Source organism: Triticum urartu, chromosome 3 (assembly GCF_003073215.2).
Source record: "Triticum urartu cultivar G1812 chromosome 3, Tu2.1, whole genome shotgun sequence".
In the NCBI taxonomy this organism is placed as follows: Eukaryota; Viridiplantae; Streptophyta; class Magnoliopsida; order Poales; family Poaceae; genus Triticum; species Triticum urartu.
In genome coordinates this window covers 13,653,385-13,678,973 of record NC_053024.1, presented here as the reverse complement: position 1 = coordinate 13,678,973, position 25,589 = coordinate 13,653,385, and the positions used below count along the sequence as shown (strand labels likewise).

At 44.3% G+C, this 25,589-nt stretch overlaps 1 long non-coding RNA gene across 1 annotated transcript; it reads left to right on the top strand.

Annotated features, from left to right (window-relative positions):
* The first annotated feature begins 19,270 nt into the window (after positions 1 to 19,270).
* LOC125547664 lies at positions 19,271 to 20,864 on the top strand. Its single transcript, XR_007300721.1, has 4 exons — positions 19,271 to 19,529; positions 19,598 to 19,923; positions 20,335 to 20,422; positions 20,521 to 20,864. It is a non-coding gene; the product is annotated as an uncharacterized LOC125547664 (long non-coding RNA).
* Positions 20,865 to 25,589: the final 4,725 nt, after the last annotated feature.

Here is a 25,589-nt window from a genome sequence, read left to right as displayed (position 1 = left end):
GTTAACTAGGCCGTGTCCGATCATCACGTGAGACGGACTAGTCAACATCGGTGAACATCTTCATGTTGATCGTATCTTCTATATGACTCATGCTCGACCTTTCGGTCTACTGTGTTCCGAGGACATGTCTGTACATGCTAGGCTCGTCAAGTCAACCTAAGTGTTTGCATGTGTAAATCTGTCTTACACCCGTTGTATGTGAACGTTGGAATCTGTCACACCCGATCATCACATGGTGCTTCGAAACAACGAACTGTCGCAACGGTGCACAGTTAGGGGGAACACTTTCTTGAAATTATTATGAGGGATCATCTTATTTACTACCGTCGTTCTAAGTAAACAAGATGCAAAAACATGATAAACATCACATGCAATCAAATAATAATAGTGACATGATATGGCCAATATCACATAGCTCCTTTGATCTCCATCTTGGGGCTCCATGATCATCTTGTCACCGGCATGACACCATGATCTCCATCATCGTGTCTCCATGAAGTTGCTCGCCAACTATTACTTCTACTACTATGGCTAACACGTTTAGCAATAAAGTAAAGTAATTTACATGGCGTTTCTCAATGACACGCAGGTCATATAAAAAATAAAGACAACTCCTATGGCTCCTGCCGGTTGTCATACTCATCGACATGCAAGTCGTGATTCCTATTACAATAGCATGAACATCTCATACATCACATATATATCATTCATCATTCATCACAACTTTAGCCATATCACATCACAAAACACTTGCTGCAAAAACAAGTTAGACGCCCTCTAATTGTTGTTGCAAGTTTTACGTGGCTGCAATAGGGTTCTAGCAAGAACGTTTTCTTACCTACGTGAAAGCCACAACGTGATTTGTCAACTTCTATTTACCCTTCATAAGGACCCTTTTCATCGAATCCGCTCCAACTAAAGTGGGAGAGACAGACACCCGCCAGCCACCTTATGCAACTAGTGCATGTCAGTCGGTGGAACCGGTCTCACGTAAGCGTACGTGTAAGGTTGGTCCGGGCCGCTTCATCCCACAATACTGCTGAAGCAAAATAAGACTAGTAGCGGCAAGAATGTTGACAACATCTATGCCCACAACAAATTGTGTTCTACTCGTGCAAAGAGAACTACGCATAGACCTAGCTCATGATGCCACTGTTGGGGAACGTTGCAGAAAACAAAAATTTTCCTACGGTTTCACCAAGATCCATCTATGAGTTCATCTAGCAACGAGTGATCGGATTGCATCTACATACCTTTGTAGATCACGCACGGAAGCGTTCAAAGAACGGGGATGAGGAAGTCGTACTCGACGTGATCCAAATCACCGGAGATCCTAGCGCCGAACGGACGGCACCTCCGCGTTCAACACACGTTTGGTCAGCGTGACGTCTCCTCCTTCTTGATCCAGCAAGGGGGAAGGAGAGGTTGATGAAGATCCAGCAGCACGACGGCGTGGTGGTGGATGCAGGGGTCACCGCAGCAGGGCTTCGCCGTTCTACTGCGAGAGGGAGAGGTGTAGCTGGGGAGAGGGAGGCGCCAAGACTCAAGGGTGCAGCTGCCCCCTCCCCCCCTTTTATATAGGCTCCCCTAGGGGGGCGCCGGCCCTAGGAGATGGGATCTCCTAGGGGGGGGGGGCGGCCAAGGGGTGGAGTGCCCCCCAAGCCAGGTGGGGTGCCCCCCCACCCTAGGGTTCCCAACCCTAGGCGCATGGGGTGGGCCAAGGGGGGGCGCACCAGCCCACTATGAGCTGGTTCCCCTCCCGACTTTGGCCCATGGGGCCCTCCGGGATGGGTGGCCCCACCCGGTGGACCCCCGGGACCCTTCTGGTGGTCCCGGTACAATACCGGTGACCCCTGAAACTCTCCCGATGGCCGAAACTGCACATCCTATATATAATTCTTCACCTCCGGACCATTCTGGAACTCCTCGTGACGTCCGGGATCTCATCCGGGACTCCAAACAACTTTCGGGTTACTGCATATTCATATCTCTACAACCCTAGCGTCATCGAACCTTAAGTGTGTAGACCCTACGGGTTCGGGAGACATGTAGACATGACCGAGATGGCTCTCCGGTCAATAACCAATAGCGGGATCTGGATACCCATGTTGGCTCCCGCATGCTCGTTGATGATCTCATCGGATGAACCACGATGTCGAGGATTCAAGCAACCCCGTATACAATTCCCTTTGTCAATCGGTACGTTACTTGCCCGAGATTCGATCGTCGGTATCCCAATACCTCGTTCAATCTCGTTACCGGCAAGTCACTTTACTCGTACCGTAATGCATGATCCCGTGACCAGACACTTGGTCACTTTGAGCTCATTATGATGATGCATTACTGAGTGGGCCCAGAGATACCTCTCCGTTATACGGAGTGACAAATCCCAGTCTTGATCCGTGTGAACCCAACAGACACTTTCGGAAATACCCGTAGTATACCTTTATAGTCACCCAGTTACGTTGTGACGTTTGGTACACCCAAAGCACTCCTACGGTATCCGGGAGTTACACGATCTCATGGTCTAAGGAAAAGATACTTGACATTGGAAAAACTCTAGCAAACGAACTATACGATCTTGTGCTATGTTTAGGATTGGTTCTTGTCCATCACATCATTCTCCTAATGATGTGATCTCGTTATCAATGACATCCAATGTCCATAGTCAGGAAACCATGACTATCTGTTGATCAACGAGCTAGTCAACTAGAGGCTTACTAGGGACATGTTGGTGTCTATGTATTCACACATGTATTACGATTTCCGGATAACACAATTATAGCATGAATAAAAGACAATTATCATGAACAAGGAAATATAATAATAATCCTTTTATTATTGCCTCTAGGGCATATTTCCAACAGTTACCACCTCCGAGTGGCCTATGTTTTGCCAGAGTGTTGATTCATTTCCGTTCCGTCAAATTTCAGGCGCTCGATATGTCCTATTTTAGCAAAGGTCATGCCGGATTTTTCCGTGAATTTTAGCATGACTTGTGCTAGAATATGTAGGAAATATCGAGTGCCCCGGATTTGTGTGTTGAGTATCCTGGTAGTTGTCTTCGATCGATTTTCAATTAATGTTTTAACTATGAACATAGGAAATGTCTGACGACGAAAAGGATATCGGTATTTGCAAATACTGCGAAGACGAGCGCGACCTGTGCGACGGAATCTTCCTAGATGATGATAGGCGCTTCAGCATCAAACTGGACGAGAACTTCAAAGTGGATACAGTAAGTCACAACGACAAGTCTTTTTTCATAATTAAGCATGACATTTGCTTCATTTGCTTCAACTTATAATTTAAGCATGACATTAAGCATGGAAAGTCTTTTTTTTACTATTCTACTAGCGTATCCCCTGCCATGCAAGAGTTTTTGTATTGGATAAGATAGGTTTCAGTCGTACTATGGAGGAAAAGAAATTTTACTTGAAAACCGAGCATGGTTATATTTTCAACATAAAATTATGCAATTCAGACGACTACACCTATTTTGGATGCAAAACATGGCGATCACTATGCAAGACTTATGCATTTGAGCCTGATATGGTTATCACCTTTGATATTCGTCCGGAAGAATTGAAGGTAATACCGACATCTGGGTCGATGTGCAGACGCCTCCAGTTATACCATTATGTAAGTTTCTCAACCATATTTATGTCTTTGATATTGTTTATTCAAAAATAGTTGACAACTAATTTGTATTGTCAGCTTATTTCGGTGCAAGCAAACATATCCATCACTTGATAGACAGGACCTACTACTGTTCCGGGGCTGAACTAAACTGCGAGGAGCTAAGTCATTATGTTTCATGGCTTGAGGATCTTGATACTGTCAAGACAAATTTTCTTCCTGCACTTACAAATGTTAGTACTGAAAACGTGCGACCAATAGTGTTCGTAATGAACTACGGTCACATCTATTTAGGAAGGATGGTAAGATTTTTACTATTTGTCCTCAGTGCATCTTTTCCATACATTATTTTTGAAGCTAAACTTCATTGCTAAGTATGTTACCATACTATGTTCTTCAACAGGGACTCCTGATGAATGTTGTGCCTTATGGGATCGAGACTAAAGGTACCATGAGTATTATTAGCTTACGTCCAAGATAACCTACAGATTACTTTAGTGCATTCAAGATTAGCGACGGATGCTTAATAGTGCAAGACTGGACCAAATATGTGATGGGGGAGCGCAGAGAAGTACTAGGGGGCAGCAAACAGATGCGCTATCCACGATTAGGAGACAGGTTCATCTGCATGCTCCAACTTGATCAAGGAGGAGAGCTACACATGTTTTATGTTATTTTACCTAAGAGAGAGCAGCAGGAGTGATTAGCTAGCTAGAAATGAGTTTGAGGATGATGATGTGCTACACTATTACTATGATGATAAAATAGCTAGTGTTGGTGGTAATGACTATGATGATTATTATTAGCTAGTGTTAGTGGTGATTAAATAAATACTGTTGGTGGTAATGACTATGATGATGATTAAATAGCTTGTGCTAGCGGATTAGATTCAAGTGGAGGCAACATGTGGTGCACATCGAAAGTACTACTAGTCCAAACTAGATCAAGTTTGGATTAGTAGTATAGTTTTGACATGCACCACATATTACCTCCACTTGAACCTAATCCACCTTCATTTGACACACTGTTATAGACATAATGATGTAAACCTCATACCTGGTATTGTACCAATATTTGTACGATGGCGCATAAATACACTAAAAATAATAAAATAATACAGTAGCGATGGAGAGACAACACGCTGCCAGTAGTTACATTAGCAGTAGCGGGGGAGTGAACAAACGCTGCAGCTATTTGTCCTAGCAGTAGCGCGTGCGGGCACGCGTTACTGCTAAGCAATAGCTGGAGCGCCTTATTAGTAGCGCACCTACCCGCGCTACTAGAGAGCACAAAACCATCGCTACTGCTAGGGTTTTCCCTAGTAGTGTAAAAGATTGCAAAGAAGTAAATAGGAAACTAGAATTGTAGATCAGAAACTTATATGATGGAAAATAGACCCGGGGGCCATAGGTTTCACTAGAAGCTTCTCTCAAGATAGAAAATATTACGGTGGGTGAACAAATTACTGCCGAGCAATTGATAGAAAAGCGCATAATTATGACGATATCTAAGGCAATGATCATGAATATAGGCATCACATCCGTGTCAAGTAGATCGACTCCTGCCTGCATCTACTATTATTACTCCACACATCGACCGCAATCCAACATGCATCTAGAGTATTAAGTTCATAAGAACAGAGTAACGCTTTAAGCAAGATGACATGATGTAGAGAAATTAACTCAAGCAATTGATGAAAACCCCATCTTGTTATCCTCGATGGCAACAATACAATACATGTCGGTTCCCCTTCTGTCACTGGGATCGAGCACCGCAAGATTGAACCCAAAGCTAAACATTTCTCCGATTGCAAGAAAAACCAATCTAGTTGGCCAAACCAAATCGATAGTTCGAAGAGACTTGCAATTATATCAAATCATGCATATAAGAATTCAGAGGAGATTGCAATAATATTCATAGATAAGCCAAAAATAAATCCACAATTAATCGGATCTCAGCAAACACACCGCAAAAGAGTATTACATCGGAAAGATCTCCAAGAACATCGAGGAGAACATGGTATTGAGAATCAAAGAGAGAGAAGAAGCCATCTAGCTACTAGCTATGGGCCCGTAGGTCTGAGGTAAACTACTCACGCTTCATCGGAGAGGCAATGGTGTTGATGTAGAAGCCGTCCGTGATCGGATCCCCCTCCGGCAGGACGACGGAAAAGGCCCCTAGATGGGATCTCACGGGTACAGAAGGTTGCGGCGGTGGAAAAGTGTCTTCGTTGCTCTCCTGATAGGTTTTGGAATATTTGAGAATATATAGGCGGAAGAAATAGGTCGGTGGAGTCATGACGGGCCCACAAAGGTGGGGGCGCGCCCTACCCCCCTGGGCACGCCCTACGTCCTTGTGGATGCCTCCTGGCTTCCCTGACGTGCACTCCAAGTCCTCTGGATGTCTTCTGGTCCAAGAAAAATCATCGCGAAAGTCTCATTCCGTTTGGACCCCGTTTGGTATTCCTTTTCCGCGAAACTCTAAAATAAGGAAAAAGACGTAAACTTGCACTGGGCTCTAGGTTAATAGGTTAGTCCCAAAAATAATATAAAATAGCATAATAATGCATATAAAACATCCAAAACAGATAATATAATAGCATGGAACAATCAAAAATTATAGATATGTTGGAGACGTATCAAGCATCCCCAAGCTTAATTTCTACTCGTCCTCGAGTAGGTAAATGATAAAAACAGAATTTTTGATGTGGAATGCTACCTAACATATTTATCCATGTAATTTTCTCTATTGTAGCATGAATGTTCAGAACCGTATGATTCAAAACAAAAGTTTAATATTTACATAAAAACAATAATACTTCAAGCATACTAACAAAGTAATTATGTCTTCTCAAAATAACATGGCCAAAGAAAGTTCATCCCTACAAAATCATATAGTCTGGCTATGCTCCATCTTCATCACACAAAATATTTAAATCATGCACAACCCCGATGACAAGCCAAGCAATTGTTTCATACTTTTGATGTTATCAATTTTTTTCAAATTTTACGCAATACATGAGCGTGAGCCATGGACATAGCACTATAGGTGGAAAATACGGTGGTTGTGGAGAAGACAAAAAGAAGGAGATAGTCTAACATCAATTAGGCGTATCAACGGGCTATGGAGATGCCCATTAATAGATATAAATATTAGTGAGTATGGATTGTCATGCAACGGATGCACTAGAGCTATAAGTTTATGAAAGCTCAAAAAGAAACTAAGTGGGTGTGCATCCAACTTGCTTGGTTACAAAGACCTAGGGCAATTTGAGGAAGCCCATCATTGGAATATATAAGCCAAGTTCTATAATGAAAAATTCCGACTAGTATATGAAAGTGACAATATAGGAGACTCTATCATGAAGATCATGGTGCTACTTTGAAGCATAAGTAGGGTAAATGGATAGTAGCATTGCCCCTTCTCTCTTTTCTCTTTTTTTATTTGGGCCTTATCTCATTTTTTTGGCCTCTTTTTTTATTTAGTCCGGAGTCTCATCCCGACTTGTGGGGGGATCATAGTCTCCATCATCCTTTCCTCACATGGGACAATGCTTTAATAATGAATATCATCACACTTTTATTTACTTACAACTCAAGAATTATAACTCGATACTTAGAACAATATATGACTCTATGTGGATGTTGGGGAACGTAGCAGAAATTCAAAATTTTCCTACGTGTCACCAAGATCTATCTATGGAGAGACCAGCAACGAGGGGAAGGAGAGTGCATCTACATACCCTTGTAGATCGCTAAGCGGAAGCGTTCAAGAGAACGGGGTTGATGGAGTCGTACTCGTCGTGATCCAAATCACCGATGATCCTAGTGCCGAACGGACGGCACCTCCGTGTTCAACACACGTACAGCCCGGTGACGTCTCCCATGCCTTGATCCAGCAAGGAGAGATGGAGAGGTTGAGGAAGAGTCCATCCAGCAGCAGCACAACGGCGTGGTGGTGGTGGAGGAGCGTGGTGATCCAGTAGGGCTTCGCCAAGCACCGCGAGATATGAGGAGGGAGCGAGGTAGGGCTGCGCCAGCAAGAGGAGAGGAACTCGTGTGTCTTGGGCAGCCCAAACCTCAACTATATATAGGGGAAGGGGAGGGGCTGCGCCCCCACCTAGGGTTCCCTCCCTAGGGGTGGCGGCAGCCCCCTAGATCCCATCTAGGGGCGGCCAAGGGGAGGGGAGAGGGGGAGGCGCACCAGGGTGGGCCTTAGGGCCCATCTGCCATAGGGTTTGCCCCCTTCTCCTCTCCCCTTGCCCCTTGGGCCCTTGGGGGGGGGGGGGGGCGCACCAGCCCACCTGGGGCTGGTCCCGTCCAACACTTGGCCCATGCAGCCCTCCGGGGCTTGTGGCCCCACTTGGTGGACCCCCGGGACCCTCCCGGTGGTCCCGGTACGTTACCGATAAACCCTGAAACTTTTCCGGTGACCAAAACAGGACTTCCCATATATAAATCTTTACCTCCGGACCATTCCGGAACTCCTCGTGACGTCCGGGATCTCATCCGGGACTCCGAACAGTATTCGGTAACCACATACAAACTTCCTTTATAACCCTAGCGTCATCGAACCTTAAGTGTGTAGACCCTACGGGTTCGGGAACCATGCAGACATGACCGAGATGACTCTCCGGTCAATAACCAACAGCGGGATCTGGATACCCACGTTGGCTCCCACATGCTCCACGATGATCTCATCGGATGAACCACGATGTCGAGGATTCAATCAATCACGTATACAATTCCCTTTGTCTAGCGGTACGATACTTGCCCGAGATTCGGTCGTCGGTATCCCGATACCTTGTTCAATCTCGTTATCGGCAAGTCTCTTTACTCGTTCCGTAACACATCATCCCGTGATCAACTCCTTGATCACATTGTGCACATTATGATGATGTCCTACCGAGTGGGCCCAGAGATACCTCTCCGTCACACGGAGTGACAAATCCCAGTATCGATTCGTGCCAACCCAATAGACACTTTCGGAGATACCGCTAGTGCACCTTTATAGTCACCCAGTTATGTTGTGACGTTTGGCACACCCAAAGCACTCCTACGGTATCCGGGAGTTGCACAATCTCATGGTCTAAGGAAATGATACTTGACATTAGAAAAAGCTTTAGCATACAAACTACACGATCTTTGTGCTAGGCTTAGGATTGGGTCTTGTCCATCACATCATTCTCCTAATGATGTGATCCCATTATCAATGACATCCAATGTCCATGGTCAGGAAACCGTAACCATCTATTGATCAACGAGCTAGTCAACTAGAAGCTTACTAGGGACATGGTGTTGTCTATGTATCCACACATGTATCTGAGTTTCCTATCAATACAATTCTAGCATGGATAATAAAAGATTATCATGAACAAGGAAATATAATAATAATCAATTTATTATTGCCTCTAGGGCATATTTCCAATAGTCTCCCACTTGCACTAGAGTCAATAATCCAGTTCACATCGATATGTGATTAACACTCAAGGTCACATCCCCATGTGACTAACACCCAAAGAGTTCTGGGTTTGATCATGTTATGCTTGTGAGAGAGGTTATAGTCAACGGGTCTGAAACATTCAGATCCGTATGTACTTTACAAATTTCTATGTCATCTTGTAGATGCAACTACTACGCTACATTTGGAGCTATTCCAAATAACTGTTCTACTATACGAATCCAGTTTACTACTCAGAATAATCTGGATTACTGTCAAAGTTTGCATCGGCGTAACCCTTTACGACGAACTCTTTTACCACCTCCATAATCGAGAAAATTCCTTAGTCCACTAGTTACTAAGGATAACTTTGACCGCTGTCCTGTGATCCATTCTTGGATCACTCTTGTACCCCTTGACTGATTCATGGCAAGGCACACTTCAGGTGCGGTACACAGCATAGCATACTTTAGAGCCTACATCTAAAGCATAGGGGACGACCTTCGTCCTTTCTCTCTATTCTGCCGCGGTCAGGTTTCGAGTCTTACTCAATGTACACACCTTATAACACAGCCAAGAACTCCTTCTTTGCCGATCCATTTTGAACTCCTTCAAAATCTTGTCACGGTATGTATTCATTTGAAAGTACTATTAAGCGTTTTGATCTATCCTCATAGATCTTAATGCTCAATACTCAAGTAGCCTAATCCAGGTTTTCCATTGAAAAACATTTTTCAAATAACTCTGCACGCTTTCCAGAAATTCTACATCATTTCTGATCAACAATATGTTAACAACATATACTCATCAGAAATTCTATAGTGCTCCCACTCACTTCTTTGGAAATACAAGTTTCTCATAAACTTTGTATACACCCAAAATCTATGATCATCTCATCAAAGCATACATTCCAACTCTGGGATGCTTACTCCAGTCCTTAGAAGGATTGCTGGAGCTTTGCATACTTGTTAGCATCTTTCAGGATTGACAAAACCTTCCGGTTGTATCACATACAACCTTTCCTCAAGAAAATCGTCGAGGAAACAATGTTTTTGACATCCTATCTGCAAGATTTCATAAATAATGCAGTAATCGCTAATATAATTCCAACAGACTCTTAGCATCGCTACGAGTGAGAAAGTCTCACCGTAGTCAGCTCCTTGAACTTGTCCGGAAACTTCTTAACGACAAGTCGAGCTTTCTTAATGGTGACATTTACCATCATTGTCCATCTTCCTTTTAAAATCCATATGTACCCAACAGCCTTACGACCATCAAGTAGTTCTTCCAAAGTCTACACTTTGTTTTCATACATGGATCCTCTCTCGGATTTTATGGCCTTGAGCCATTTATCGGAATCCTGGCCCACCATCGCTTCTCCATAGCTCGTAGGTTCATTGTTGTCTAGCAACATGACTTCCAAGACAGGATTACGTACCACTCTGAAGTAGTACGCATCCTTGTCATCCCACGAGGTTTGGTAGTGACTTGATCTGAAGTTTCATGATCACTATCATAAGCTTCCACTTCAATTGGTGTAGGTGCCACAGGAACAACTCCCTGTGCCCTGCCACACACTAGTTGAAGAGACGGTTTAATAATCTCATCAAGTCTCCACCATTCTCCCACTCAATTTTTCGAGAGAAGCTTTTCCTCGAGAAAGGACCCGATTCTAGAAACAATCCCTTATTGCTTTCGGATCTGAGACAGGAGGTATACCCAACTGTTTTGGGTGTCCTATGAAGATGCATTTATCCGCTTTGGGTTCGAGCTTATCGGCCTGAAACTTTTTCACATAAGCGTCGCAGCCTCAAACTTTTAAGAAATGACAGCTTAGGTTTCTCTAAACCATAGTTCATACGGTGTCATCTCATCGGAATTACGTGGTGCCCTATTTAAAGTGAATGTGGTTGTCTCTAATGCCTAACCCATAAACTATTGTGGTAATTCGATAAGAGACATCATGGTATGCATCATATCCAATAGGGTGCAGTTATGATGTTCGGACACACCATCACACTATGGTGTTCTAGGTTGTATTAGTTGTGAAACAATTTCCACAATATCTTAATTCTGTGCCAAACTCGTAATTCAGATATTCATCTCTATGATCATATCATAGATATTTTATCCTCTTGTCACGACGATCTTTCAACTTCACCCTGAAATTACTTGAACCTTTCAATAATTCAGACTCGTGATTCATCAAGTAAATATACTCAACATCTACTCAAATCATCTGTGAAGTAAGAACATAACGATATCCACTACACGCCTCAGCACTCATTGGACTGCACACATCAAAATGTATTACTTCCAACAAGTTGCTTTCTAGTTCCATTTTACTGAAAACGAGGCTTTCAGTCATCTTGCCCATGTGGTATGATTTGCATGTCTCAAGTGATTCAAAAATCAAGTGAGTCCAAACGGTCCCTTTGCATGGAGTTCCTTCATGCATATACACCAATAGACATGGTTTGCATGTCTCAAACATTTCAAAACGAGTGAGCCAAAAGATCCATCAACATGGAGCTTCTTCATGTGTTTTATACCGATATGACTTACGTGGCAGTGCCACAAAGTAGGTGGTACTATCATTACTATCTTTTGGCATGAACATGTGTATCACTACGATCGAGATTCAATAAACCATTCATTTTAGGTGTAAGACCATTGAAGGTATTATTCAAATAAACAGAGTAACCATTATTCTCCTTAAATGAATAACCATATTGCGATAGACGTAATCCAATCATGTCTATGCTCAACGCAAACACCAAATAACAATTATTTAGGTTTTAATACCAATCTCGATGGTAGAGGGAGCGTACGATATTTGATCAACCTTGGAAATACTTCCAACACATATCGTCATCTCACCTTTAGCTAGTCTCCGTTTATTCCGTAGCTTTTATTTCGAGTTACTAACACTTAGCAACTGAACCGGTATCTAATACCCTGATGCTACTAGGAGTACTAGTAAAGTACACATCAACACAATGTATATCCAATATACTTCTATTGACCTTGCCAGCCTTCTAATTTACCAAGTATCTAGGGTAATTCTGCTCCAGTGGTTGTTCCCCTTATTACAGAAGCACTTAGTCTCGGGTTTGGGTTCAACCTTGGGTTTCTTCACTAGAGCAGCAGCTAAATTGCCGTTTCATGAAGTATCCCTTCTTGCCCTTGCCCTTCTTGAAACTAGTGGTTTCACCAACCATCAACAATTGATGCTCCTTCTTGATTTCTACTTTTGTGGTGTCAAACATCACGAACATCTCAAGGATCATCATATATGTCCCTGATATATTATAGTTCATCATGAAGCTCTAGCAGCTTGGTGGTAATGACTTCGGAGAACCATCACTATTTCATCTGGAAGATCAACTCCCACTCGATTCAAGCGATTGTTGTACTCAGACAATCTGAGCACAAGCTCAACAATTGAGCTTTTCTCCCTTAGTTTGCAGGCTAAGAAAATCGTCGAAGGTCTTATACCTCTTGACGTGGGCACGAGCCTGAAATCCCAATTTCAGCCCTCGAAACATCTCATATGTTTCGCGACGTTTTAAAACCGTCTTCGGTGCCTCAACTCTAAACCGTTTAACTGAACTATCACGTAGTTATCAAAATGTGTATGTCAGATGTTCGCAACATCCACAGACGACGTTCGAGGTTCAGCACACTGAGCGGTGCATTAAGGACATAAACCTTCTATGAAGCAATGAGGACAATTCTCAGTTTACGGACCTAGTCCGCATAATTGCTACTATCAACTTTCAAATAATTTTTCTCTAGGAACATATCTAAACAGTAGAACTGAAGCGCGAGCTACGACATAATTTGTGAAGACCTTTTGACTATGTCCAGGATAATTAAGTTCATCTTATGAACTCCCACTCAGATAGACATCCCTCTAGTCATCTAAGTGATTACATGATCCGAGTCAACTAGGCCGTGTCCGATCATCACGTGAGACGGACTAGTCAATATCGGTGAACATCTTCATGTTGATCGTATCTACCATACGACTCATGCTCGACCTTTCGGTCTTCTGTGTTCCGAGGCCATGTCTGTACATGCTAGGCTCGTCAAGTTAACCTAAGTGTTTGCATGTGTTCCGAGGCCATGTCTATACATGCTAGGCTCGTCAACACCCGTTGCATTCGAACGTAAGAATCTATCACACCCGATCATCACGTGGTGCTTCGAAACGACGAACTTTCACTACGGTGCACAGTTAGGGCGAACACTTTCTTGAAATTTTAATGAGGGATCATCTTATTTACTACCGTCGTTCTAAGCAAATAAGATGTATAAACATGATAAACATCACATGCAATCAAATAGTGACATGATATGGCCAATATCACTTTGCTCCTTTTGATCTCCATCTTCGGGGCTCCATGATCATCATCGTCACCGGCATGGCACCATGATCTCCATCATCATGATCTCCATCATCGTGTCTTCATGAAGTTGTCTCGCCAACTATTACTTCTACTACTACAGCTAATGGTTAGCAATAAAGTAAAGTAATTACATGACGTTTAAGTTGACACGCAGGTCATAAATAAATAAAGACAACTCCTATGGCTCCTGCCGGTTTTCATACTCATCGACACGCAAGTCGTGATTCCTATTACAAGAACATGATGAATCTCATACATCACATATCATTCATCACATTCTTCTTGGCCATATCACATCACATAGCATACCCTGCAAAAACAAGTTAGACGTCCTTAATTGTTGTTTGCATGTTTTACGTGGCTGCTATGGGTTTCTAGCAAGAACGTTTCTTACCTACGCAAAAACCACAATGTGATATGCCAATTGCTATTTACCCTTCATAAGGACCCTTTTCATCGAATCCGATCCGACTAAAGTGGGAGAGACAGACACCCGCCAGCCACCTTATGCAACTAGTGCATGTTAGTCGGTGGAATCGGTCTCACGTAAGCGTACGTGTAAGGTTGGTCCGGGCCGCTTCATCCCACAATGCCGCTGAATCAAGATTGGACTAGTAACGGTAAGCATATTGAACAAAATCAACGCCCACAACTACTTTGTGTTCTACTCGTGCATAGAAACTACGCATAGACCTAGCTCTGATACCACTGTTGGGGAACGTAGCAGACAGAAATTCAGAATTTTCCTACGTGTCACCAAGATCTATCTATGGAGAGACCAGCAACGAGGGGAAGGAGAGTGCATCTACATACCCTTGTAGATCGCTAAGCGGAAGCGTTCAAGAACGGGTTGATGGAGTCGTACTCGTCGTGATCCAAATCACCGTGATCCTAGTGCCGAACGGACGGCACCTCCGTGTTCAACACACGTACAGCCCGGTGACGTCTCCCATGCCTTGATCCAGCAAGGAGAGAGGGAGAGGTTGAGGAAGACTCCATCCAGCAGCAGCACAACGGCGTGGTGGTGGTGGAGGAGCGTGGTGATCCAGCAGGGCTTCGCCAAGCACCGCGAGATATGAGGAGGGAGAGAGGTAGGGCTGCGCAGCAAGAGGAGAGGAACTCGTGTGTCTTGGGCAGCCCAGCCAAAACCTCAACTATATATAGGGGAAGGGGAGGGGCTGCGCCCCCACCTAGGGTTCCCTCCCTAGGGGTGGCGGCAGCCCCCTAGATCCCATCTAGGGGCGGCCAAGGGGAGGGGAGAGGGGGAGGCGCACCAGGGTGGGCCTTAGGGCCCATCTGCCCTAGGGTTTGCCCCCTTCTCCTCTCCCTTGCGCCTTGGGCCCTTGTGGGGGGCGCACCAGCCCACCTGGGGCTGGTCCCCTCCCACACTTGGCCCATGCAGCCCTCCGGGGCTTGTGGCCCCACTTGGTGGACCCCCGGGACCCTCCCGGTGGTCCCGGTACGTTACCGATAAACCCCGAAACTTTTCCGGTGACCAAAACAGGACTTCCCATATATAAATCTTTACCTCCGGACCATTTCGGAACTCCTCGTGACGTCCGGGATCTCATCCGAGACTCCGAACAATATTCGGTAACCACATACAAACTTCCTTTATGACCCTAGCGTCATCGAACCTTAAGTGTGTAGACCCTACGGGTTCGGGAACCATGCAGACATGACCGAGATGACTCTCCGGTCAATAACAAACAGCGGGATCTGGATACCCATGTTGGCTCCCACATGCTCCACGATGATCTCATCGGATGAACCACGATGTCGAGGATTCAATCAATCCCGTATACAGTTCCCCTTGTCTAGCGGTACGATACTTGGCCAAGATTCGATCGTCGGTATCCCGATACCTTGTTCAATCTCGTTATCGGCAAGTCTCTTTACTCGTTCTGTAACACATCATCCCGTTATCAACTCCTTGATCACATTGTGCACATTATGATGATGTCCTACCGAGTGGGCCCAGAGACACCTCTCCGTCACACGGAGTGACAAATCCCAGTCTCGATTCGTGCCAACCCAACAGACACTTTCGGAGATACCCGTAGTGCACCTTTATAGTCACCCCGTTATGTTGTGACGTTTGGCACACCCAAAGCATTCCTACGGTATCCGGGAGTTGCACAATCTCATGGTCTAAGGAAATGATACTTGACATTAGAAAAAGCTTTAGCATACGAACTACACGATCTTTGTGCTAGGCTTAGGATTGGGTCTTGTCCATCACATCATTCTCCTAATGATGTGATCCCGTTATCAATGACATCCAATGTCCATGGTCAGGAAACCGTAACCATCTATTGATCAACGAGCTAGTCAACTAGAGGCTTACTAGGGACATGGTGTTGTCTGTGTATCCACACATGTATCTGAGTTTCCTATCAATACAATTCTAGCATGGATAACAAACGATTATCATGAACAAGGAAATATAATAATAATCAATTTATTATTGCCTCTAGGGCATATTTCCAACAGTGGATGCCTCCGACGGTGTACCGGGATGTGCAATGGATCAAGAGTGACATGTATGAAAGAATTATGAATGGTGGATTTGCCACAAATACGATGTCAACTACCTGATCATGCATAGCAATATGACAATGATGGAGCGTGTCATAATAAATGGAATAGTGGAAAGTTGCATGATAATATATCTCGGAATGACTATGAAAATACCATAATAGGTAGGTATGGTGGCTATTTTGAGGAAGGTATATGATGAGTTTATGTATCGGAGAAAGTTGCGCGGCACAAGAAAGGCTAGCAAATGTGAAAGGGTGAGAGTGCGTATAATCCATGGACTCAACATTAGTCATAAAGAACTCATATACTTATTGCAAAAATCTATTGGTTATCGAAACGAAGTACTATGCGCATGCTCCTAGGGCGATAGATTGATAGGAAAAGACCATCGCTCGTCCCCGACTGCCACTCATAAGAAAGACAATCAATAAATAAATCATGCTCCGACTTCATCACATAACGGTTAACCATACGTGCATGCTACGGGAATCACAAACTTTAGTACAAGTATTTCTCAAATTCACAACTACTCACTAGCATGACTCTAATATCGCCATCTTTACATCTCAAAACAATCAAAAGCAATCAAACATCTCATAGTATTCAATGCACTTTATATGAAAGTTTTTATTATATCCCTCTTGGATGCCTACCATATTAGGACTAAATTTATGACCAAAGCAAATTCCGATGCTGTTTAGAGACTCTCAAAATAATATAAGTGAATCACGAGAGTTCATCAATTTTTATAAAATAAAGCCATCGCCGTGCTCTAAAAGATATAAGTGAAGCACATAGAGCGATGTTGCCTAGCTCAAAAGATATAAGTGAAGCACAAAGAGTATATTCTAATAAATCACGATTCAAGTGTCTCTCTCTCAAAAGGTGTGTATAGCAAGGATGATTATGTCAAACTAAAAAGCAAAGACTCAAATAATACAAGACGCTCCAAGCAAAACATATATCTTGTGGTGAATAAAAATATAGTCTCAAATAAAGTTACCGATAGACGAAGACGAAAGAGGGGATGCCTTCCGGGGCATCCCCAAGCTTAGGCTCTTGGTATCCTTGAATATTACCTTGGTGTACCTTGGACATCCCCAAGCTTAGGCTCTTGCTACTCCTTACTTCATAGTCCATCAAATCCTAGTGCGGCATGGTCGTGTCCGGCTTCAGGTAGTGTGCCATGAGTGTTGCTGGAATGGTTGACGGACCACCCTCCAGTTTCCTCGCGAAATGTGAACTCCATCACCACCACGATCCTCGCTTCTTCTCGTGGGTCGCCGGGGCCCGGGGTATGGCTCCAGCACATTCGAGCGCAGGATCACCGCCTTGCCAATGGCTCCGCCAAATCCGGCGATGTTTTCTATGATCTCTGACAACGCCAGGATAAACTCCTCCGTCCGCACCAGCCTGGGGAGTCACAGGGACTCAGATCCAGCATGGACAATGTTCTTGGCGACAGAGGGCGAGATGAGGAAGATGGATGGTGCTGTGCTAGCCTTGAGGATGCCAAAGCAGTGTCGCGGTCATCTTGTGTTGTTTTGTTCCCCATGGCGTTCACGAAAGTGCGTCGTCGCTTCCTAAGCCACGGTGAAAGGGCACAAAGTTCTGATCATACTTCGTGCCAGAGAGGAGCTCAAGGGGCGCCGCCACCAGGAGGTCAGCTACGTGGCACGTACGGCCCCTGCGGCGAGAAGTCGTGCCCGTGTGGTGGCGAAGCCGGATGTGAACCTGCCATATTCAACATTCAATCACAACGAACTCAGCTCTTGATTCTATGTCAGCTAGTAATTCATAAAATTCGTAGGGGACTGGTCGTTATTTCGCAAAAATTAAATACATGGAAATGGGATGTTCCAACCATGGTGCATGATCAGACTGAATTCGTGGTTCGAGGTCAATGCATTGATTGGCGCACACAAATTTTCTGCACGAAATTTTATATAGTCTGTATATTGTTGGATATTTTTATATTTTCTAATTAATTTCATTTATAAATAAATCATCATGATAGTGCTAACAATACTAACCTTGAATTGTAAACTAATCATGTGTGTGCATACTAGATATAGAACATCTGAGCATGCATATCTATCATAATGTTCAACCGGGACGAGACTACATCTCCCAGCATGTCATAAAATCCCACATGAGCCTTTGAGATATTTCCGGATTTATTGTTTGCATGTGCCTGGATAGCATTAGATTTCAAGCTCTTTTCTTTTTGCGATTGAATCCGATTTTATGCATAGCCACTCATGAGCCGAGGTGGGACGGAAAAAGTCAGAATATATCTGCTTTCTTCATGGCTTTTTCTGCACGAAGGACCGACGTACATTTGATCGTCTTTGTGATCAGCCAACAAACCTAAAAATCATGTAATTCCTAAGTTTCCAAATGCTCCAGAGAACAACACATATGGAATTGAAAGATGATTTTTTTTGTTATCAGAAATTCAAAATCTAGTATCTTAAAAGAATTCCAAAATCTAGCAATCGATCCATAAGAATGACCAAGGCAGACACCAAAACAATCAGAAATAACATTGCAAATAGTATGGTCTACCAGACGGTCAAATTAAACATCAAATGATCCACGGATTCATTCCGTGCACAGAAAAAACAGAATGTTCTTCTGGCTTAATGATCTATCTTTTCCTAAGATTATCTCTAGTCATGAGTTTATTAACTAGTGGAACCAAAGAAAAATTGAATTATGATGCAGGGTTTTTTGTTGAACCGGCTGGATTGTTCAAGCCAGGGTTTTAAGCTTTAAGAATAGCCAAAAAAAGTGTCCCAAAAGGTTTCAAAAAACCAAAACATTTTTTTTTAAAAGAAGGATGACATCCCGGCCTCTGTATATGGCGATGCATCCAACCGTATTATTAATTATTCACAAAAACCTTACAATGTAATACATCAGTAAGTCTAAAATCATAATCTATAATACCTAAATAGTTCATCCCCACTATCATATTTCTCTTGACATGCAAGCTATCCACCTCATCACTTGCCACATCATCAATTATCCTTCCTTTTAACCAGTTTTTTTAGGCAACCTTTTTAACCAGTTCCGTTAACGTTAAGACGTGTGGTGTCGTCCCTCTGTTTACGTATACTAAATGACGCACAGAAGCCCACTGGTCTTGCGATTCCCAAACAGAACAAAGAAGCCTAATCGTCTCATTAAAAAGCCCAACTGTCTCTCTCTCTCCCTGTGAATAAATAAAGGACCAATCTTTCCCTAAGCAACGATACAGTTGGGCGGCAATACATAGGAAAGAAGCGATCTTTTTTTCTGCGAGTAGGAAAGAAGCGATCTCGCCGTGTTGTCAGGTCCTCTGTTACGACCGTCGGTCTTCGGCGCATCTGCCAGTTGTAGTTCCGTTCCCGGTGTAGACTGCGATGGTGCCCTGTAGCATCGTCGACAGCGGCTTACGTCTCCTCTCTCTATTCCGGCGAAGCTATCTCCAGCGTTGGTTGGGAACTGGTGGAGGTTGGTTCCAGTTGTATTTGTATCCAGTCTGATCAGGTTTATAACAGTCATGTGCTGGCTTGAAACAGGTGGGTGGAGACGCCGTCCAGGTATTTCAACCAACGATCCCCACGCCTCTGCTACTCATCCTTCTACCTTCAGATTTTCCATTTTTGATTCCAGTCATATTCGTGTAGTTCGATTTGATAGAAGTTGAGGTATACTGATTTGATTTGGTTACGTTAGCAGGGAGCCATGGCCCATGGGTGGGATTGGGTAAGGGTATGCTGATTCACGATCAACGCAGATCAATCCGTCCGTGGTAGATTTGATAGTTGTAGCACGTCCGTGGCATCGAGCAGCAGCTACCCCAGTGCAGATCGATATCTGAACCGCCATCACAGGCAACCAGAAGGTGCCCCTTTTTCTTATGGCGACCTGCATGCTACCCTTAGTTATTTGTTGCACCTCCTCTGCACCCAATTACCCCTAATTAGAACATTGATGTGATTTACCTTCAAATTTTTTGTGCCTATTATGCTATTGTTATTACTTAATTTTTTGGGATGATAATTGATTTCAGTTTTAGATGTTGCTGAGTATTATTATTGACAGCGCTATTTTTTGTCCGTCAATATTTTTGTTGGCGTATTTTTGGATCAGGTTCTGGTCGTTCATGCCTTTTTGTTGGCCTTCAAATGTTTTGTTTGCTATTTTTTGAACCTGGCTCAGTTTGCATGTATAGTTTTGTAGCATTTTCCTTAAAGTCTCCATGTTATTACAAGTATATGATATATATTCTTACGTCCTGTGTACTTCTATGTAGATTTACTTTTGTCCGGTACAACCTGAATCGACGATTGAGGAGACAATTCTACATAAAGGATCAAGAAACATTGATTTGTAATTCATTGGTATGTTTCATTTACTACTGTCAAATTTATGTATGTAGGATCACTAAAGTCTTTATCTTTACCACATATTTGTTCTTCCCTTTTGTCTGATAATGCAGGGGAAAATAGGAATCAGGAATAAAAAGGTTGTTATGCTAAGATGATTCTTGCTAATAGTTTGAGAAAGATACGCACTTCTTGCTGACGTTTGTTTGCATCTAGCACCTTTCTTCGTAATATGAAGCATGCTTCTATATGTACTTAAGTGACATGGTGATAAGAGGGACGACGAGAATCATTTCCTTCCAAGATTTTAGCGAGTGTGCTCATACGAAAAATAAACCGTACTTTTCCCAATCATGTTTTTTTACGGGGTTTTTCCCAAACATGTTGACTACTGTATTGCTAACATTTGAACCCTTCTTTGTGTTACTAGGATGTGTTAAATTAATCGTAGTTTATATTTTGTGTGGAGCCACGTTTTGATCTATGTACAGTATGTCCATTTGTTGATACCACATTTTTTCCGGCGAATGAATGTTTATCCATATATCTAATTATCTATGGCAGTTTACATTTTGTGTTGTCACGTGGTACCAGTCTTTTACTACTAACCATGATTTTAAGGTATATCAATATTTGTGTTTCAAGTTTTCCCCGAACATATGTTTCCTCAAGAATGTTTTGCTATTTGAACATATATTTGAAGAAATGTTCAAATATAGTATTGATGATTTTATTTTTAGCATGTCTGCGGGAATACGTCATCTAGTCTTGGCAACATCTGACACTACTCCTATTCACTTGATGAAGGAGTGCTAAATGTCCGAGTCGAACACCAAACGGACCTCACAGCAAAGCTTAACATCTAAAATTAGAGGCCCCAACCAAGCCGTTGCCGGACCAAAACCAAAATGAAAAAGATAAATCATATATGGGCATTCACCGCCCATCCATCATTCCAGGGCCGAAGAAGGATTTGAAAAACTAAAGATGGCCAGCTGTTAGAAGACTCCTTGGCCGAGGGCCGCGGTTGTGATACCATGTCAAACTTGGTAATTTTGTGAAGCATGTTCTAGAAGACTTTAGCTAAACATCTATATAACATGTGGTAGAGTAGATTAGAGAGACATACATGGCCACTCTACTCACACATTGGTTGATCCTTGTCATGTGTTACCTGTGAGTGAACAAACAGTTGGACACGAAATGGATGACTGCCAATAGCTCTCGCATGATTAAACCAACACTCTTCCTTTTTTTGAGGATCTACTAACACTCTTTGTTACTATATATAACATACAACCCAAAGCCTCCAACCATTTACTGCCAGATAACATGAGATGCACAAGAACGCCAAGGTTACTGGCCAGCTTGTTCCCATCGCCGTATGTGGAATATTGGAAGAAGACAAATGCACGACCATGGTACTGCCCCGCGCTCCTGCACGGTGATGCTCCGCCCCGTCCCGTACTTGAGGGTGTTGTCGTGGCACCCAGCAATATAGTTCGTGCTTATCCATGCAGTCCGTGAACTCGTCTATGCATAGAGCGACCTCTGCTCCCACGGATCCAACGCGCCACCTCGGATTCGTGTAGGCAGGGTCGTTCAACTGCTGGTTTATTCGCTCGACTGTACCGTCCATGGTCGTACTGGTCTCCATCGCCTCATATGCATCAGCCTGACACGCATGCAGCTTTTCTGCCACGTCTCCATTTCCTGGCGTGCATCTGCCATGTTACCATTGGCTGCCACGCGTCCAGCTTCTGGATGAGCGCCACTGGCACGGTGGACGGGTCGGGCTCAGGTTGCCTCGCAACCACGAACTTCATGCATCATTTTTTTAAAGAAGGATATACCCCGGCTTCTGCATCTACATCTTGCATCTGGACGATGCATGTAGTCATATTATTAATTATTCACAAAGTTCATACAAGGTGATACATCAATAAGCCTAAAGCCACCATCCTGGCAACACCGTTGCTACTCCTATCCACTTGATGAAGGCGTGCCGAATGTCCGGGCCTAATACCAAACAAACATTGCATCAAAACCTAACATCTAAAGCCGGGTGTCCCATCCAAGACACTATCTGGATTGGCTCCCACACCGGTCTGGCACACTCCCAGTGAGCACCGCACACTGCAATGGCCGTCACCTTCATCATCCCTCGGTCCATTCTCAGAGCAGAACTGAAGCACCGACCTTGCCAGGCCTATCTGCCATCAACGTCACCATGACGCCAGACAGCTTCCTCCTCCTGCACGAGTCCATCTCCACGCATCAGACGCCGAGTCTCCACAGCGCCACGCCGCCGAGATCCGCCACCATCAATGTGCAAGATGAAGCACCGCTCCACCAAAGTCGCCGTCCTCTAGTCCCTCGAGCCTGTGTGCACCTCCAAGAATGACGCCCCAGGGGGAAATGACACCAGAGAGCTGCCGTCATCCGATCTATTGATCTAGGGTTTTCCCCGGAGGTAGCAAAGAGTGTCCTTGAACTTCTCCACGACGATGCCTTCAGAAAGGAAACGGCGCAAACAACGTCGCCATCGCCGGCTTTGGCCATAGCCAAAAGCAGGTTTTCACCCAGATCTGATCGAAGACCTTCATCTCTCGTGCGCGGGTCATCGCCATCCTTGCCGGGATCTGGATAATCCCGCTGCCAGATCTCAGTAAGGAGAAGCCCCCCCCCCCACCGAGACCCGGCGGCCGAGCAGGGAGGGCCGAGACTGCGCCCGCAGATCAGATCCGCGATGGATCCATGCCCAAGCTGCCGCCCCGGGGTCAGCCCCACGCGCAGCCGCCACCGCCTGCCGAGGCCTGCCGCCGCGCACCGCGCGCCCCGCCACCGCTCGCCGAGTCCTGCCACCTCGCGCCAAACCGCGAGCGCCGCAGGACACCGCCGCCTGCCGCCTAGATCCACCGCCCGTGGAGGAAGGGGAGCCGGGAGAGGGAGTCCCCCCGCCGCCGTCGTCTTCCACGCGGGTTTCACCTTGGGGCATCCTCCGGCGGCGGCGCGAGGAGGGGAGGAGGAGAGGGCGGCGGCAGCGCCTAGGGTTGAAGAGCCCCCGAGTCGCCGAGGGCGGGGGCGACGCGAGGGGGCATCATGGTCTACGCTAAGTCGGCTTAGTCATATGTGTTAATTTTATATCTCGTAATGGTTCGACCATGATTGTCTTTGTTTTATTCTCTATTGATTAATTAATAAAAATGATTGTGTACATCATATTGATGCATGGGCTGGCCGTATAACCTTTCTTTTGAAAGAAAAATAATGGCTATCATGCCGTCAAGTACCACCAGCCGACACAGCTTGAAGTCTCTGAAAGATTTGTCATGCGTAGCACCTACCGACCAGGCATGACAAAGTGTAGCACCTATTACTCAGGCATGACTTGACATCTTGTAAGTGCATCTAGTGCCACCCCTAGTTGGTTTTGGAGTATTGACGACAAACCTAGTTGAGGGACTAATGTGTTTGTGAGAATTGCAGGATAACACAGGTAGAAGTCCCTCATTGATTCGGTTTTACTACCAGAGATGACCCCTAAAAATGTACGAAGACATTGAAGACAATGGTGGTATATGAAGATATTCACATTGAAGACTATGACAAGAGAAGACACCACGTGAAGCCTATGGAACTCGAAGACTTAGATCCTTCGTATGCTTGTCTTTCTTTTATTCTCTATTGATTAATTAATAAAAATGATTGTGTACATCATATTGATGCATGGGCTGGCCGTATAACCTTTCTTTTGAAAGAAAAATAATGGCTATCATGTCGTCAAGTACCACCAGCCGACACAGCTTGAAGTCGCTAAAAGATTTGTCATGCGTAGCACCTACCGACCAGGCATGACAAAGTGTAGCACCTGTTACTCAGGCATGACTTGACATCTTGTAAGTGCATCTAGTACCACCCCTAGTTGGTTTTGGAGTATTGACGACAAACCTAGTTGAGGGACTAATGTGTTTGTGAGATTTGCAGGATAACACAGGTAGAAGTCCCTCATTGATTCGGTTTTACTACCAGAGATGACCCCTAAAAATGTACGAAGACATTGAAGACAATGGTGGTATATGAAGATATTCACATTGAAGACTATGACAAGAGAAGACACCACGTGAAGCCTATGGAACTCGAAGACTTAGATCCTTCGTAGTTTTATTTCATTTGTGTTGAGTCATAGGAACCACCGTACTGTTAAGTGGGGTCCAAGAGAAATAGTCAGAATGACTGAAGTGATGCCTAATTCAAATCCTATGTCTTTGAGCGAAGACTATGAGAGCAAATCTTGTCCAGAGTCGGACAAGTCAGCTTTACTTGCACCCCAAGTAAAGTTGCCATGTGAGTTCGAAATCTGACCGTTGGAACACGTGTCAGTTCCTTAGTGACCCAGGGTCATTTCGGACAAATCAGGTCGGGTTCCCCAGTGGCTATAAATAGTCCACCCCCTACAACCATAAACGGTTGGCTGCTCATATTTCAGTGCACGGCTTTTGTCGTTTGAGAGCAACCCACCTCGAAGCCTTTGAGAGAAAATTCCTAGCGAGGAGAAAAGCCCTAACCACCCAGAGCCAGAGTAAATTGGGCATCACTTAAGTCTTCTTGTATGAGTGATCTGAAGACTTATTACACTTGAGGACTGTGCATCCTCCAGATGGTTAGGCGTCACGTTCTGAGCATCCAAGAGAAATTGTGGATTGCCGGTGAATGAAGTCTGTGAAGGTTTGGGAGTCTACCTTGAAGACTTACCAGAGTGATTGGGCGAGGTCTGTGTGACCTTAGCTCAAGGAGATTACGGCGAGGACTGGGTGTCCTGAGCTGCGTGTTCAGGACTGGGTGTCCGGGACTGTGTGTCCTTTGGTTTAAATACCTAGCCGCTCCAACCAGACGTACAGTTGTCACAGCAACTGGAACTGGTCCAACAAATCATTGTCTTCAACGAGTCACTGGTTTTATCTTCACTTCCTTTTACTTACTGTTACTCACTATGAAGCCATTGCATGCTTGCTCTATCTTTTGTCTTCACAACGTAACTGTATGATTTGATTGGCTTCATAACTTCTTCCTACCTGATCCTTATTACACTGCTGCTACTTGTCATTGTGCTTTAACTCTATTGAATACTTGACCATAGCTTGCCTAGTGTAATCTAACTTCCGCTGCTTAGTGATAGGCA